This window comes from Podarcis tiliguerta, assembly GCF_965153285.1.
Source record: "Podarcis tiliguerta genome assembly, chromosome: 1".
In the NCBI taxonomy this organism is placed as follows: domain Eukaryota; kingdom Metazoa; phylum Chordata; class Lepidosauria; order Squamata; family Lacertidae; genus Podarcis; species Podarcis tiliguerta.
In genome coordinates, this window is record NC_139534.1 from 122,932,864 (window position 1) to 122,946,428 (window position 13,565).

A 13,565-nucleotide genomic window follows, 5' to 3' on the forward strand; every position below is an offset into this window, starting at 1 on the left:
ACACACATTCCCCCTTATTTTTTAGGAGGGGAAAAATGCGTCTTATAAAGCGAAAAATACGGTAAATTAATAAAATCGGGAGAAACATGGTATATCTGAGCCACCCAGTGTAGGCCCCACTATGCATTTAAAACAGTATAGCTTCCCCCAGAGAATTCTGGTTGTACTGTTGCTTGTTATGGGTGCTGTGAGTTGTATGGGGAACCCATTTCCCAGAGTTCCCTGGGAAGAAGGATCGATTGTTAAACCACTCTGAGAATTGTAGCTGTGTGAGCACTCCCCTAGTAACTCCCTTAACCAACTGCGGTTCCCAATATCCTTTGGGGCTGTTTAAAGGGGTATGATATTACTTTAAATGTACAATGTGGATGGGGCCATAAATGGGTTGCCATATTTCAAAAAGTTTAAATCTGAAATAGACAGTAGAAAAGGGGAACAGGCAACAAAAGTTATTTAGCAGCTTTTTGGGGGACAGAGTTGTTGGGCGTTTTCTGCAAAAGCGCAAAAAAAATAATGCAGCTTTTTGAGCTATTTTTATAAACATTCATTGAGCTCTAGACTTCTGACATGGGTTGCCGTGCATCCGTAGTTTCCCGGACATTTTGGCGATTTCTGCCCGGACTCTGCTTGTGATTGCAGTATTCCGGCTATGTCTGGGGAATTCTGAACATATGGCAGCTCTGCCTTTGAGGCTTCCAAAAGTTTGTGTGAAGGGAGCTCACCAAAAATTGGATGTTTCTGGTTCTGTATGTAATGGTTACAGGTTGTTGTTGGTTTTTTTTATAAACTGACATATGTGAAATGCATCACACCCAGAATTTTAGGCTGTGCATTTGTGAGTTTGAATAGCACCTTCCTTTGAACGGCTCTAATCGTTCATGCGTTGTAACATGTCTCCTTTGGCGCAAAGCATTGTGGGGGAACATTGGTAAACGTATCTGACAGACTGTGCACCGGGAGAGATGCTTTTCTCTGTTACATACCTATTTCCGTGCTGCAGCCGATAACCCAATATGAGGACTTAGTGTATTCTTTTGAAGGAAGCTCATATCTAGTGCTGGAAGTGTTGAGGGCATATTTCAGCAGCACATTTTGCAAAGTTCTTCCTGGGAGAAAAAGCAGTCATGTAAAGGTCCTTGATTAAGAATGACCACAAGCTATAGGAAAAACACAGGATGTTTGCCAGCATTTGCAGGTGCAGTTGGGGGGGGGGGTCTTGGTCACTTCAAAGCCCAGATTGTACAAAATAATACCTGTGATGATGAAAGAAAAATAGACAGTTTTGTTGAGTTGATGAGGAATGTTCTAACAGGAGAAAACGCTTTAAAAATTCAGGTTTGTAAATGAGTTTTGTCGATTGGTTGACTCCTGATACAATTTGTGCTGATGATTAAGGGAAGTGAGCGATTTTATCTCTTATGAAAATGTTAATTCTTAACCTGCGTCTCCCATCACACGATACCCAAGGCACTTTACAGAATGTGTAGGGTCTTGAATCAGTAAACGAGTAAAATCTTTTAAGTTTTTATCTGAAATCTATTAAATCAAATTGCCAAACTACATTCTACTAACCCAGTAAACCCAGCAAAAAGTCATTACTAGCCTGAATAGTTTATTGCTGAATGACACCTTTAGGTAGCTAAAAGCAGCTGGAATGAAAGAAAAGGGAAAGAAAGCTTCCTCTTACATGTTGGAGAATCTCTATTACTTTTCCTTCAGTAAATCAGGCACATTTATAAGTACTGGCAACCGCAGATGAATAACAGGAGGTTTGTGCCTCGTGTCTATATTTCTCTCTTACTGCTGTTTTTAAAGTCTCAGCCTGGCCTTTCTGATCCGGGAGAACAAACACTAGGGGTGTTAATTGTAATTTGACAATTGACTCCTAGAGTAGGAGTGGAGAACCTGAGGCCCTCCATATGTTGCTAGACTACAAATCCCATCAGTCGCAGCCAGCATGGCCAATGGTCACAGATGATGGGAATTGTAGTCCCATCAGAATCCACTAGCTCCCTGTCAGTTATCTAGTGTGAAACCATTGGTGAACAAGAAAGTTCAGAAGGGGAACAGTTTGGATGGCCCCAAGACACAGAGCAAGCAGTAGTCAGGGACTTACAAATGAGTAGCATGGGGAAGAGTGACCACTTTGATCTGCAGAACCGGCACTGTAAACAGAAGCCACATAATACTCATTCCGAACTTGTAGGAAATCTTTTAGTGTGGTAGAGCCTATGTTTTGGAGATCCATGCCTATTGAAATCAGGCAGACACCACCCCCTGTGCACTTTATGGTGCCTGTTAAAACATTTTTGTTTTAGGCAAGCCCACCCAGACATGTAGAATGTTGATGTGTGCTTTAATCTGGTTTTGGGTGTCAAGGAGCCTTGGTTGGCCTCAGATAGCTGGGTTGACTAGCCCTATGGAGCATCGTCTGTCTCAGAAAGGAGCCCACCTCTTGCCCACAAAACACCCAGTGTTCGAAATTCCCCACCTGCGGCTACGTGGAGATTTCTGAGCACCAGGTTGGTGGCCACAGTTTAAAAACCTCTGCCTTAGTCCGTAGTTAATACCATTTCCATTTCCACTGTGTTTCTCCTTGCATACTGAATTGTTGTAGGAGCAAGCTACAGTCAAGCAATGTAGTTGAGATCATGGAATCGTAGAATCGTAGTGTTGGAAAAAGGACCCCAGTGGTCATCTAGTCTAACCCTCTGGCGAACAGGCATTCCGTTGTGGTCACCGTAACTCTGTTTGGCACCTAGCTTATATATCTGAGTTTCTAACACCGCATGTTTATGGAAAACCCAGCATTAAGTCATAGATAGGCTATCAACCCCCGTGGTGAGCTCTTATTCTGAGAATTAATGAACTTTAAGGTGGGGTTTGAACCCAGTTTTTCCAGGTCCTGATCTAGCGCACTCTCAGTATTATGCTCTTCTGCTTTTTCCCAAACTTTGCCTCAGAGACTGCACATGCTCGCTTAACTCTTGTTCCTGGTTTCAGCAACAACTTGTCTTGCAATACGGTTTTTAAATTTTGTGCTCACACCGTCAGGAGTTGTGGCCTGTGTTTACCTTTTGTTTTGTTTTCTGGCTGTTTTTCTGAGTGCGCCTTTTTAATAGCGGCTTTCCGTTCACAACAATGGCTGTGTAAAAATATACTTGGAGTGCAAAGAAACAAAAACAAGAACCTGGCTGGCTTTTGAAAAGAGCATCAAGGTTTTCAAGTGCACCAACCACAGGATGTTTCCAAAACCAGTGTCTGATATTTTGAGCTTGTGAAACATGCTCAGGCTATAATTACAACAAGGAAAGCTTACAGAAAGAAAATACAGATTATGAACTGTGGGTTGTAATTCAGTGTTAGTCATGCTTAGAGTAGACCGCTTGAAATGAATGGACAAGGCTAACTCGGTTCCATTAGAATTAATGGGTAGAACTTACTTGGCTGCAGTTCTGTGTGTTTGTTAAAATTATCTCCCTTTGAAAGGAAAGCAAACCAGTGAACTGAGCCACTTGTGTTTCATTTTTTTAAGATGCCCTCATCTGAACATTATAGCGTATTTGCTGTTTTAATTGAGTTCTTCATTCAGTAACAGCTATATTTAGAGAGCTGCTACGGTTTACAATTCAGGTTGCAGAATGCTTTGGAACTCTTGTGAATGGGAGGCACTTAAGCTTTTTGTATATAGGGCAGATGTGGGGAACCTTGAGGCCTCCAGATGTTGCCGAACTACAACTCCCATCATCCCTGGCCATTGGCTTTGCCAGCATGGGTTGGTGGCAGTTAATAACAATACCTTTATTGTCATTGTACAACCTGTGTTCTGGTTCAGCAACATTTGGAGGGTGAGATGTTCCCCACGTGAGTGTTGGTACTTAATGGACTAGCGTGCATAACTCACTTTTTTTAAAAAAAAATACTTTTTAGTATGTGGCTCAAAGGCATACAAGCTTCAGGACCAAACTATGTTTCCCAAACTCCTCTCTGGAGTCTCATCAAGTCTCTACTTCTCATTGTTGTGCAAGTTACTTCAAAAATCTAGGATAGTACGCTGGAAGGATATTTGTTTGTGCTGTAAAATCTAACTTTTTTATTTTCTAAGCCCATTGGTCCGTCTGTTCAAGTTAGTAAGTTGAAAACTCATCGGACAACTTGACTTGCCCCCATCTGCCAGAAGATTGATCTGCCATGTGAATTTCATATCCGAGTTCAGGAATGCAGAGGCTGTGTACCTCTAAGCACATTGCAGAATTATATTTCGGAGCACAGCCGTATTAAGAGGTTTCCACTGCGGCCTCCCATGTGCTTTTCCCCTGCACTAAATGGAGAAATGAAATGAGACTCCTTCCTCTATGTCTGTCTTGGTAGTTCCTGGCAGAGGCATGAGTCAGTCACTTAAAGGAAGTGCTACTTCCAGGACAGCAGATGTTTCGTTTGTGGAAAGACCAGTCATCTCCCTGACCTCAAGCCAGAAGCTTGCAGATCTCATGAATGAACTCTTCAGCTTTCAATGGGTGTTGAGTAGCCCTGTGACCCTAATTGCAATAGCCCGGGGTTTAGTCATCTGCAAATACAGCAGCAGCTATTACCAATAACTTCCTCTGTTTCTCTTGGGGAACGCGGAGCGCAAGAAAAGCGCATAGCAGAAGCTGTGACAAGGGGAAGGGAGGGTCAGCATTGCCAGGAGCATAGGATGTTGTCTTGTGCAGGGCCATTTAGCTCAGTATTTACCTACACTGACTGGCAGACGCTCTCCAGGGATTAAACCTGTGAGCCTCTGTGTGCAAAGGGCCTGCTCTGCAACTGGGCAATAGCTCTTCCTTGTCATGACCACAAGTTGCGGGGGAAACATTTCTCTGTGTCCCTGTGTGCAAATTACCTAAAATATTACCTGTGGTAAGAGGGAGGTCTGGCGATGGTTGGAGGTGCTGCGTTTGATCTTACAATTCTGTAAATGTCGTATTTTCAGATGGCACCAAAATGTTGGAACGTCTTCCCTGGATAAGTTCTCGGCTTCCTTTTCCTGCTGCCCCTGGTGCTATGTGGGCAGAAGCTGCTGGTTCAATCCCCAGCATTGCCAAGTAGGGATGAAAATTTTGGAGAGCTGAATGCAGTCCCTGTAAGCAGTACAGAACTAGATTGACCAGCAGTCTTCACTCCATATTAGCATTGGGTTTTTGTTTTAAGCATTTTAAAAAGCGCATTGGAAGCATTTTTCGAAAGGTGGGCTACAATTTAATTAACGAGCAAGACACGCTCTTCGAATGTAAACGCTCTGTAAATCAAAAACATAGTCCAGTAAAAAATTAGGCAAATCATAGAATCATAGAGTTGGAAGAGACCACAAGGGCCATCGAGTCCAACCCCCTGCCAAGCAGGAAACACCATCAGAGCACTGCTGACATATGGTTGTCAAGCCTCTGCTTAAAGACCTCCAAAGAAGGAGACTCCACCATACTCCTTGGCAGCAAATTCCACTGTCAAACAGCTCTTACTGTCAGGAAGTTCTTCCTAATGTTTAGGTGGAATCTTCTTTCTTGTAGTTTGGATCCATTGCTCCGTGTCCGCTTCTCTGGAGCAGCAGAAAACAACCTTTCTCCCTCCTCTATGTGACATCCTTTTATATATTTGAACATGGCTATCATATCACCCCTTAACCTCCTCTTCTCCAGGCTAAACATGCCCAGCTCCCTTAGCCGTTCCTCATAAGGCATCGTTTCCAGGCCTTTGACCATTTTGGTTGCCCCCCTCTGGACACGTTCCCGTTTGTCAGTGTCCTTCTTGAACTGTGGTGCCCAGAACTGGACACAGTACTCCAGGTGAGGTCTGACCAATGCTTGATGGTGGTGGGGAATGTTAGGTGCAGAACGTTTTTGAGGACAAATTTATAAAGGTGGTAACGGGAGGCTGAATTACATTATTTATTTCATAAGATTTTTATACTATGTGATAGTAAGAAGACAAACAAAACAAAAACAAAAGCAGCATTCATTAGATTATATCCCACCTGTACTCCAAGGAGATCAAGCTGGTGAACTCTGGCCATTTTTGTTCAGACAACACCCCTGCAAGGTAGGCTAGGCAAGACTGAGTGATAGTGGCTGGGCCAAGGTCACCCTATGAGTTCCTCATTAGAGTGGTGGTTAGAATCTGGGTCTAATCCTGATGCCGAAGAATTCTCCTTGTTGCTATTAGCAACAGCATCTCTCTATGTGTTTATGCGTGAGAGTGTGCAAAATCAGTATTTTGTGATCTCCACACTCAGAACCAGCAGGACATAGTTGACTTACCGTGGTAAGCATAAGGTTGATAGGGGTGGCTGTGTGTCTCATGTTGTGTTATGACACACTTCCTATAGCAAGTCAGAAGGTGGTGAGGTTGGTCTTAACTAGGGCCAGGGCCTTTTCAGTACTGGCCTCATCTTGGTGGAACGCTCTGTCATAAGAGACTAGGGCTCTGCGGGACTTGACATCTTTCCACAGGGCCTGCAAGACAGAGCTGTTCTGCCAGGCCTTTGGTTTGGACTCAGTCTGACCCTTATGTTTCCCTCTCCTTGTGGTTTTGACTTAAAATGAGGCTGCATTTTAACCTGTATTTTAAATTGTTCTTTTTCTTTTTTTCCTTATTATGTTTTTACTGAAATTTTATTGGTGTTAGCCGCCCTGAGCCCGCCTCTGGCCGGGGAGGGCGGGGTATAAATAAAATTTATTATTATTATTATTATTATTATTATTATTATTATTATTATTATTTTGTGTTATTGCCCCTGCCCTCCCAGCCGCATAGCAGCTATTTTATGACTGGCACTTCCAGAACACTCTCAAAATTCAAAACGTGCCCATTGGTCCAGAAAGGTTGGCGACCATGTGCTAGTCTGGCACTGAGACGTCGAAGTTGAGTTTAAGTGAAAATGCCCATGCCATCTTTTAACAAAACAAAGACCTGGAATTAACAGCTCACGTAGGGAATTATGTGACAAAATGCAACAGTTAGGGTTGTGGGGAATGCAAGGAAACCATGATAAGCTGATTTCATCACCCCAAGATCTCTTTGCAGCAACACTGACTCTCATGGGTGGGTGGGGCGCTTGGGGGGGTGGGCAGGTCATTCTTCAGTCAGTATGTGGGGCAGAGAACCTGTCAGTGTGGGTGGAAGAGGAGTTGCGCAGAATGCACTAGAAGACTTTGATCTTGTGGCTTTGTTGCTCTTCTGTTTCAACCTTCAAATCGACCTTTGGGTGGTGGGCAGGATGCTAGGAGATATCAACTGAAGGCCAGATCACAAAATGCTCTGGTCATGGCTTGGCTTGATGCACCAGGTTTTGTAGTAAAGGGTAACTCTTGTCAAAAACTTATACTTAACCATTGGAGGTAGTCAATGTTGGCAAGGACACACCTCGACTCCTGTCTTCATGCATACCCCTAATGGAAGGGGTGGGTAACCCTTGACCCTCCAGATGTTGCCAGATTCTTAACTCCCACCCACCCCGCTCAGCATAACCAGTGATCAGGGTGGTGAGAGTTGTACAACATCTGGAGGACCACAGTAGCATATGGTGCTAGTAATATCTGCACCAAGGATGGGGAACCTCTGGCCCTCAAGATGACGTTGAACTGCAAATCCCATAATCTCTTGGCTATTGGCCATGCTGGCTGAGGCATGTAGGGAGTTAGATTCCCAACAACATCTGGTTCCCTATCCCTGTCTTATGACCTGAGCCAATGGATTTTTCTCTTTTATCTCTTTTGCCGTAATTCCTTCCTTCCACCTCCAGTTGGCTGGTACTGTGTCATCTCATGGGCCAAAGAAAGTATACACCCTCTACATCAGGGTTTCCCAAACTTGGGTTTCCTGCTGTTTTTTGGACTACAACTCCCATCATCCCTAGCTAGCAGGACCGTTGGCTGGAGATGATGGGAATTGTAGTTCAAAAACAGCTGGCTCTACATCAGAAGACCACCATTTAAAGGCACAATACTATTCCTAAACAGTCATGTGAATAGAGCATATGTAAAAACACACACCACATAAACATTTGTGTTTTGCAACTGCATTTAAGTAGTAGTTTCGAAGAAGAAGAAGAAGAAGAAGAAGAAGGAGAAGAAGAAAAAGACAGTCAGATAGGTTAAGGCTTAAATGAGCAAGTTAAGTCACGAAATATCTGATGGTGAGGGTAACATTTAATACTGGACGCAGAGGGAGATGAAGGACAGCCATCAATAGACACAGTCTAGCTCAATTCTGAGACAAAAGGGTTTGGAGTCAATGTTGAGGCACTAAGGGCAGGGGTGGGTACACTTCAGACATGTTGGGTTTTTTCTGCCTTTTTCTAGAACCCCAAGATTTGCCAACCCCAGGTGCAAAAGCTGCAGAGTTAGAATTAAAGAACAGGTTGCCTTCGAATGCATTCTGATTTTAGGGTTTTGTTTTCCGTGTCAGAAGAGAATTCAGCTCGCTGTCCTTTCTCACAGAAGCCTGTTCCAGCTTAGCTTTTGTCTTTAAGAACGGTTTATGGTTTCAAGTCTCCTTCCTTACAGGCTTCCCATAGGAATCTGATGGGCCCCTGTGAGAACAGGATGCTGGAATAGGTGGGTCTTTGGTCTGATCCAGCAGGGCTCTTCCTATGTTCCTTTGTCCTTATGACTGCTGGATGTCCTCTGATTTTAATCGTCCTGTATTTTTTATTTGGTGTATCTTGTTATTGTACACCATCTGGGGAGGCTTGCGTGACCGGCAGTAGATGAGTAATTGGAATAAACAAATTTTCAGAGGGGCAAGTTATTTTGCTTTGGAGTCAGAAACCCTTGCTGATTTAATGCAAGCCACCCAGAGATCTACCAGCGCATCCTATCCTAACCTGATTGGTAGGGTTATGCACTAACATAATGCACTACACTTCACCCAGTGTTCGAAATTAGCCAGGCGCATTTTGCACCTGCTTATCGGCCACTTGTGACCAAGTGAAGATTCCTGGGTGCTGGGACATCTCCACCATCTGGAGGTGCATGTTTGGGGATCATTGGATCAGGACTGTTTTCACACACTAATACGACATCCTGTAGATTTCTATCAGTTATATTTTATCTGCACAATCAGAATGAATTTCAGGTACCAAAATGCTTTTCCTGTGCAGCCTGAACAAGAGCGGTGAGCTGCGTTATAGTTGTCGCTTGTCTTGTGTCACCATTACAAAAAAAGAGGTTGGAATTGGCCAGTAAGTATGTGGACTGTCCCTGGATCAAGTGACTTTTCTTCTTTAAGTTCTCAAAGCTGTTAACCTAGCTCAAGGTTGGCACCTGAACTAGCCAGATGGTTAACTGAGAATCAAACACACTCAGTCTTAAAATAGGACTTTAAAGTTGTCCTGCCCCAAAATGACAACTAGACGTTCTGTTTTGATGACTGTAACCTTAGTTTAAGGAGCCATTTGGCGCCCAGCTTATATAATATCTGAGTTTCCAACACTGATCAAACCTTTGCTGATTGGTAGGGTTATGCACTAATGTAATCTTCTTTGGCGATCACTCGTAGCCAAGTAAGATTGTCTTCCATAAACACGGTTTTAACATTGAGTCCGTAAATGACTGCGGAGGCCAATTCTGGATCCACACATCCTTCCACAGTGGGGACATTGGCTACCGGGCAGGAGTTGATCATGGTGTGGATTTGCTAAGCGTGCCTTCCTCTTAAGCACACTGCACTTCACTGAATGCAGCAAATGTCAAGAGCTTTGTGTGAATAGTTAACAGTCTAGAAGAGCTGTAGCTCAGTGGGCTGGGAGAGACCTCTATCTGAAATCATGGAGAGCCGCTGGCCAATCAGTGTAGACAAAACTGAACTAGATTGTCCAACGGTCTGACAGCTTCCTAAGGATCTAGACATGTTGGACATGGCAACACAGAGACAACCTAGTGAACTTTCACGTAGAAGAAGACAAAGGCATCTTCTTTGCTGTTGCAGAGGGCAGGACTACATCTGATGGGCTTAAGCTGCAGGAGGGGTAGATCTTGGTTGAATGCAAGGAGAAATCTCTTGATGGCAAGGCTGGACCACAAGGCCTTTCTAGCCCTGCATCTTGTTTCCAGTGGCCAAGCAGATACTTACAGAAAGCTTGTAGACAAGACATGAACACGATAGCACTTTCCTGCTCACGTGCCCTTAACTGGAAGGGGCAGGGGTGGTGAAGAGAAGGAATAAATTGCCTAGTTCTGTTTGCCTGTGTAGTCATGTGAGGTTTGGTTTTTTAAAAAAACAAACAAACAAAATGGGATTGGAATATTTTCTTGTGCAAATTAGGCTAATTTGCATTGGAAGGTTTTCTGTTTGCATTGGAAAATTTTCTGCTGCCTTAGAGAGTGAACTAATTTAGCATGTTTGTTTTACTTTTATTTGGTAAACAAAGCTAAAAATAAAGCACACCATGTTAATTTATATTTGCTTTTATATGCACCAACCAACATGGCACAAAGCATATGAATTTTTTTTTTGGGGGGGGGGGAATAAAGGCACGCTTAATATGGTTTAAATGTTAAATTGCGTAGGCAATTTTATTAGAATGCTTCTGAACGTTTAAAGACAATACTAGGGATGATTACCTGAGAAACATTAATTACAACTTTGAAACTGCCAATATTGCCTAATATTTTATTCGCAGTTGCTGGTAAACTTTCTACCTCACGTTGTGATAGGACCCCCTTGCATCTATGCATTGTATAATCTGAAAACAGGATTATTGTACAATTATACTACAAATATGGTAGTAGCTGCGCTAACAATTTGTTGTTTTTTAACATGCTAATGGGTTTTGTTTTTTGTAGAATGTATTTAATGGTAAATGTTTGGGTAGTGAAAGTCACTTGGCCCTCTAGCTGTTTTGAAACTACAACTCCCGTCATCCCTAGCTAACAGGACCAGTGGTCAGGGATGATGGGAACTGTAGTCCCAAAGCAGCTGGAGGGCCAAGTTTGGCCATCACTGCACTAGGAAAATAAAGAGCGGCCAGCATGTTTTGGATACCAAAGGATGAGTTTAGCTGTATACATTTGGTTGGTAACAACAACCACAACAGCAGCAGCAGCAGCAGCAGCAGCAGCAGCAGCAGCGGCAGCAGGAGCAACATTTCCTGTGCTTGAGAGCAAAGCAGTGGTCAAAAGGCCCTAGAATATGTTCTGAAGATACACAGTGCAGCCGCCCTACTGAAACTAAGCAAGCCAGGGTCATGTTAGCATCTGGGTGGCAGATCAACTGGGACTTGACTCTATACTCCATGGTGGATGGGCAGAATATAAATGTTGTGAAACTGTCGTGGGTTTTCTTTTTAAGTTAAAGGATACAGTCCCTGTCAGAAAGTGGCAGGCAGGTTGTTGTTGTTTAGTCGTTTAGTCGTGTCCGACTCTTTGTGATCCCATGGACCAGAGCACGCCAGGCACTCCTGTCTTTCACTGCCTCCCACAGTTTGGTCAAACTCATGCTGGTAGCTTCGAGAACACTGTCCAACCATCTCGTCCTCTGTCGTCCCCTTCTCCTTGTGCCCTCCATCTTTCCCAACATCAGGGTCTTTTCCAGGGAGTCTTCTCTTCTCATGAGGTGGCCAAAGTATTGGAGCCTCAGCTTCAGGATCTGTCCTTCCAGTGAGCACTCAGGGCTGATTGCCTTCAGAATGGATAGGTTGGATCTTCTTGCAGTCCTTGGGACTCTCAAGAGTCTCCTCCAGCACCATAAAGCATCAATTCTTCGGCGATCAGCCTTCTTTATGGTCCAGCTCTCACTTCCATACATCACTAGGTAGGCAGGCAGGTAATTGGGAGCTAAGCTAGTGAAATGCAGATTTAATAGGGAAAACATACTTGGGGAGGGATTCACCTAACTAATTCTGTCAGTGGAAGCTCTGTGCAAGTGCTTCTGCTTGCGCAACTGTGCTCTCCCCCCCATTTCCCTCCCTTCATGCACCTCCCCTACAGAATTTGTTCTTGGGGCTCACTAAATATGGGGGTCAGAATATGGCTCTTAGGAGTCAATAAAATCCCCAGGACAGGAAAGGGGAGGGGAGATTGTTCTGTCTGGCAAGCTGATAAGCTTGCACAGGCAAAGCATTTGTGTGTGACGTTGAATTCCAAACTTAATTTCCAGCTTTTGACAATTTCTCCTTTTGGTGTGCAGAATTGGAATGTGCCTTGCCAAGGAGAGGATAGCTCAGCTGGAAGAGCATGAGACTCTTAATCTCAGGGTTGTGAGTTAAAGCCCTACCTTGGGCGAAAGATTGCTTCATTGCACCTGGTTTGGCTATAATATAGATTATCCTCATGGTCCCTTCCAACTACAGTGGTACCTCGGGTTACATACGCTTCAGGTTACAGACCCCGCTAACCCAGAAATAGTACCTCGCGTTAAGAACTTTGCTTCAGGATGAGAACAGAAATCGCACGGTGGCAGCAGGAGGCCCCATTAGCTAAAGTGATGCTTCAGGTTAAGAACAGTTTCAGGTTAAGAACGGACCTCCGGAACGAATTAAGTGCTTAACCCGAGGTACCACTGTATGTGATTCTATGTAGTCTTCCTTTAAGACAGGATTATAGACTAGTTCCGGAAGAAACTCCAGAGTATTCTTTGTCAACCTGGTGCTCTCCAGATGTTTTGAACTGGGGATTATGGGAGTTGTAGTTCAAAATATCCAGAGGCCACCAGGTTGGTGGAGGCTGCTCTAGGCAAGTACTCATTCTCAACCTTTTTGGTCTGGCAACCTACAAAAACAAATTTGCTTGTTATGATGACTCATCAGATTATTGCCACGTGAATTGTGGACCTCAGGCCTTCGGCAGCTGTGTTTGGTGCGTTTTCACTTCTAGTTGGCCCTATTTTATAACTGTTAACTTGAGCCTTCAAAGCAAAAAATTTCTTAGCACCCCTGTTAATATGCGCTTACAAAATTGTCCACAGTTCCATTTCTCAAAATGTGAGAACAGCAACCACCTGAATGCAGGATGTTCCTTCATAAATTGTGTTGTTGTGGAGAATAAATGAGGAGGGGGAGAGCCATGTATATAACCTTGAGCTCCTTGGAGGAAAAGGTTTGATATAAATGCAGTAAATAAATAAGTTACAGGTTTATTCTAGAAACATGCAGTTAGGCAGTGTTAAATATAATGAGTTGTTAACATTTTAAACATCTTTATTATTGATAAAGTCTATTTTGGCAAGTGTCAGTTGAATGGCTGAGATCGTATTTTGCCAACGAGTACCTTAGGGCAGAGGGACGCAGGTGGCGCTGTGGGTTAAACCACAGAGCATAGGACTTGCCGATCAGAAGGTTGGTGATTCGAATCCCCACGATGGGGTGAGCTCCCATTGCCCGGTCCCAGCTCCTGCCAACCTAGCAGTTCGAAAGCACATCAAAGTGCAAGTAGACAAATAGGTACCACTCCAGCAGGAAGGTAAACTGTGTTTCCGTGCGCTGCTCTGGTTCACAAGAAGTGACTTAGTCATGCTGGCCACATGACCCGGAAGCTGTCTGCGGACAAACGCCGGGTCCCTCGGCCTATAGAGCGAGATGAGCACCGCAACCC

The 13,565-nt window shown here is 43.9% G+C and overlaps 1 protein-coding gene across 2 annotated transcripts in view; it reads left to right on the forward strand.

Moving 5' to 3' along the window:
- Positions 1 to 13,565, forward strand: part of AKT1 (AKT serine/threonine kinase 1) — a 120,174-nt gene that overhangs the window by 20,042 nt on the left and 86,567 nt on the right. The window lies entirely within an intron of this gene.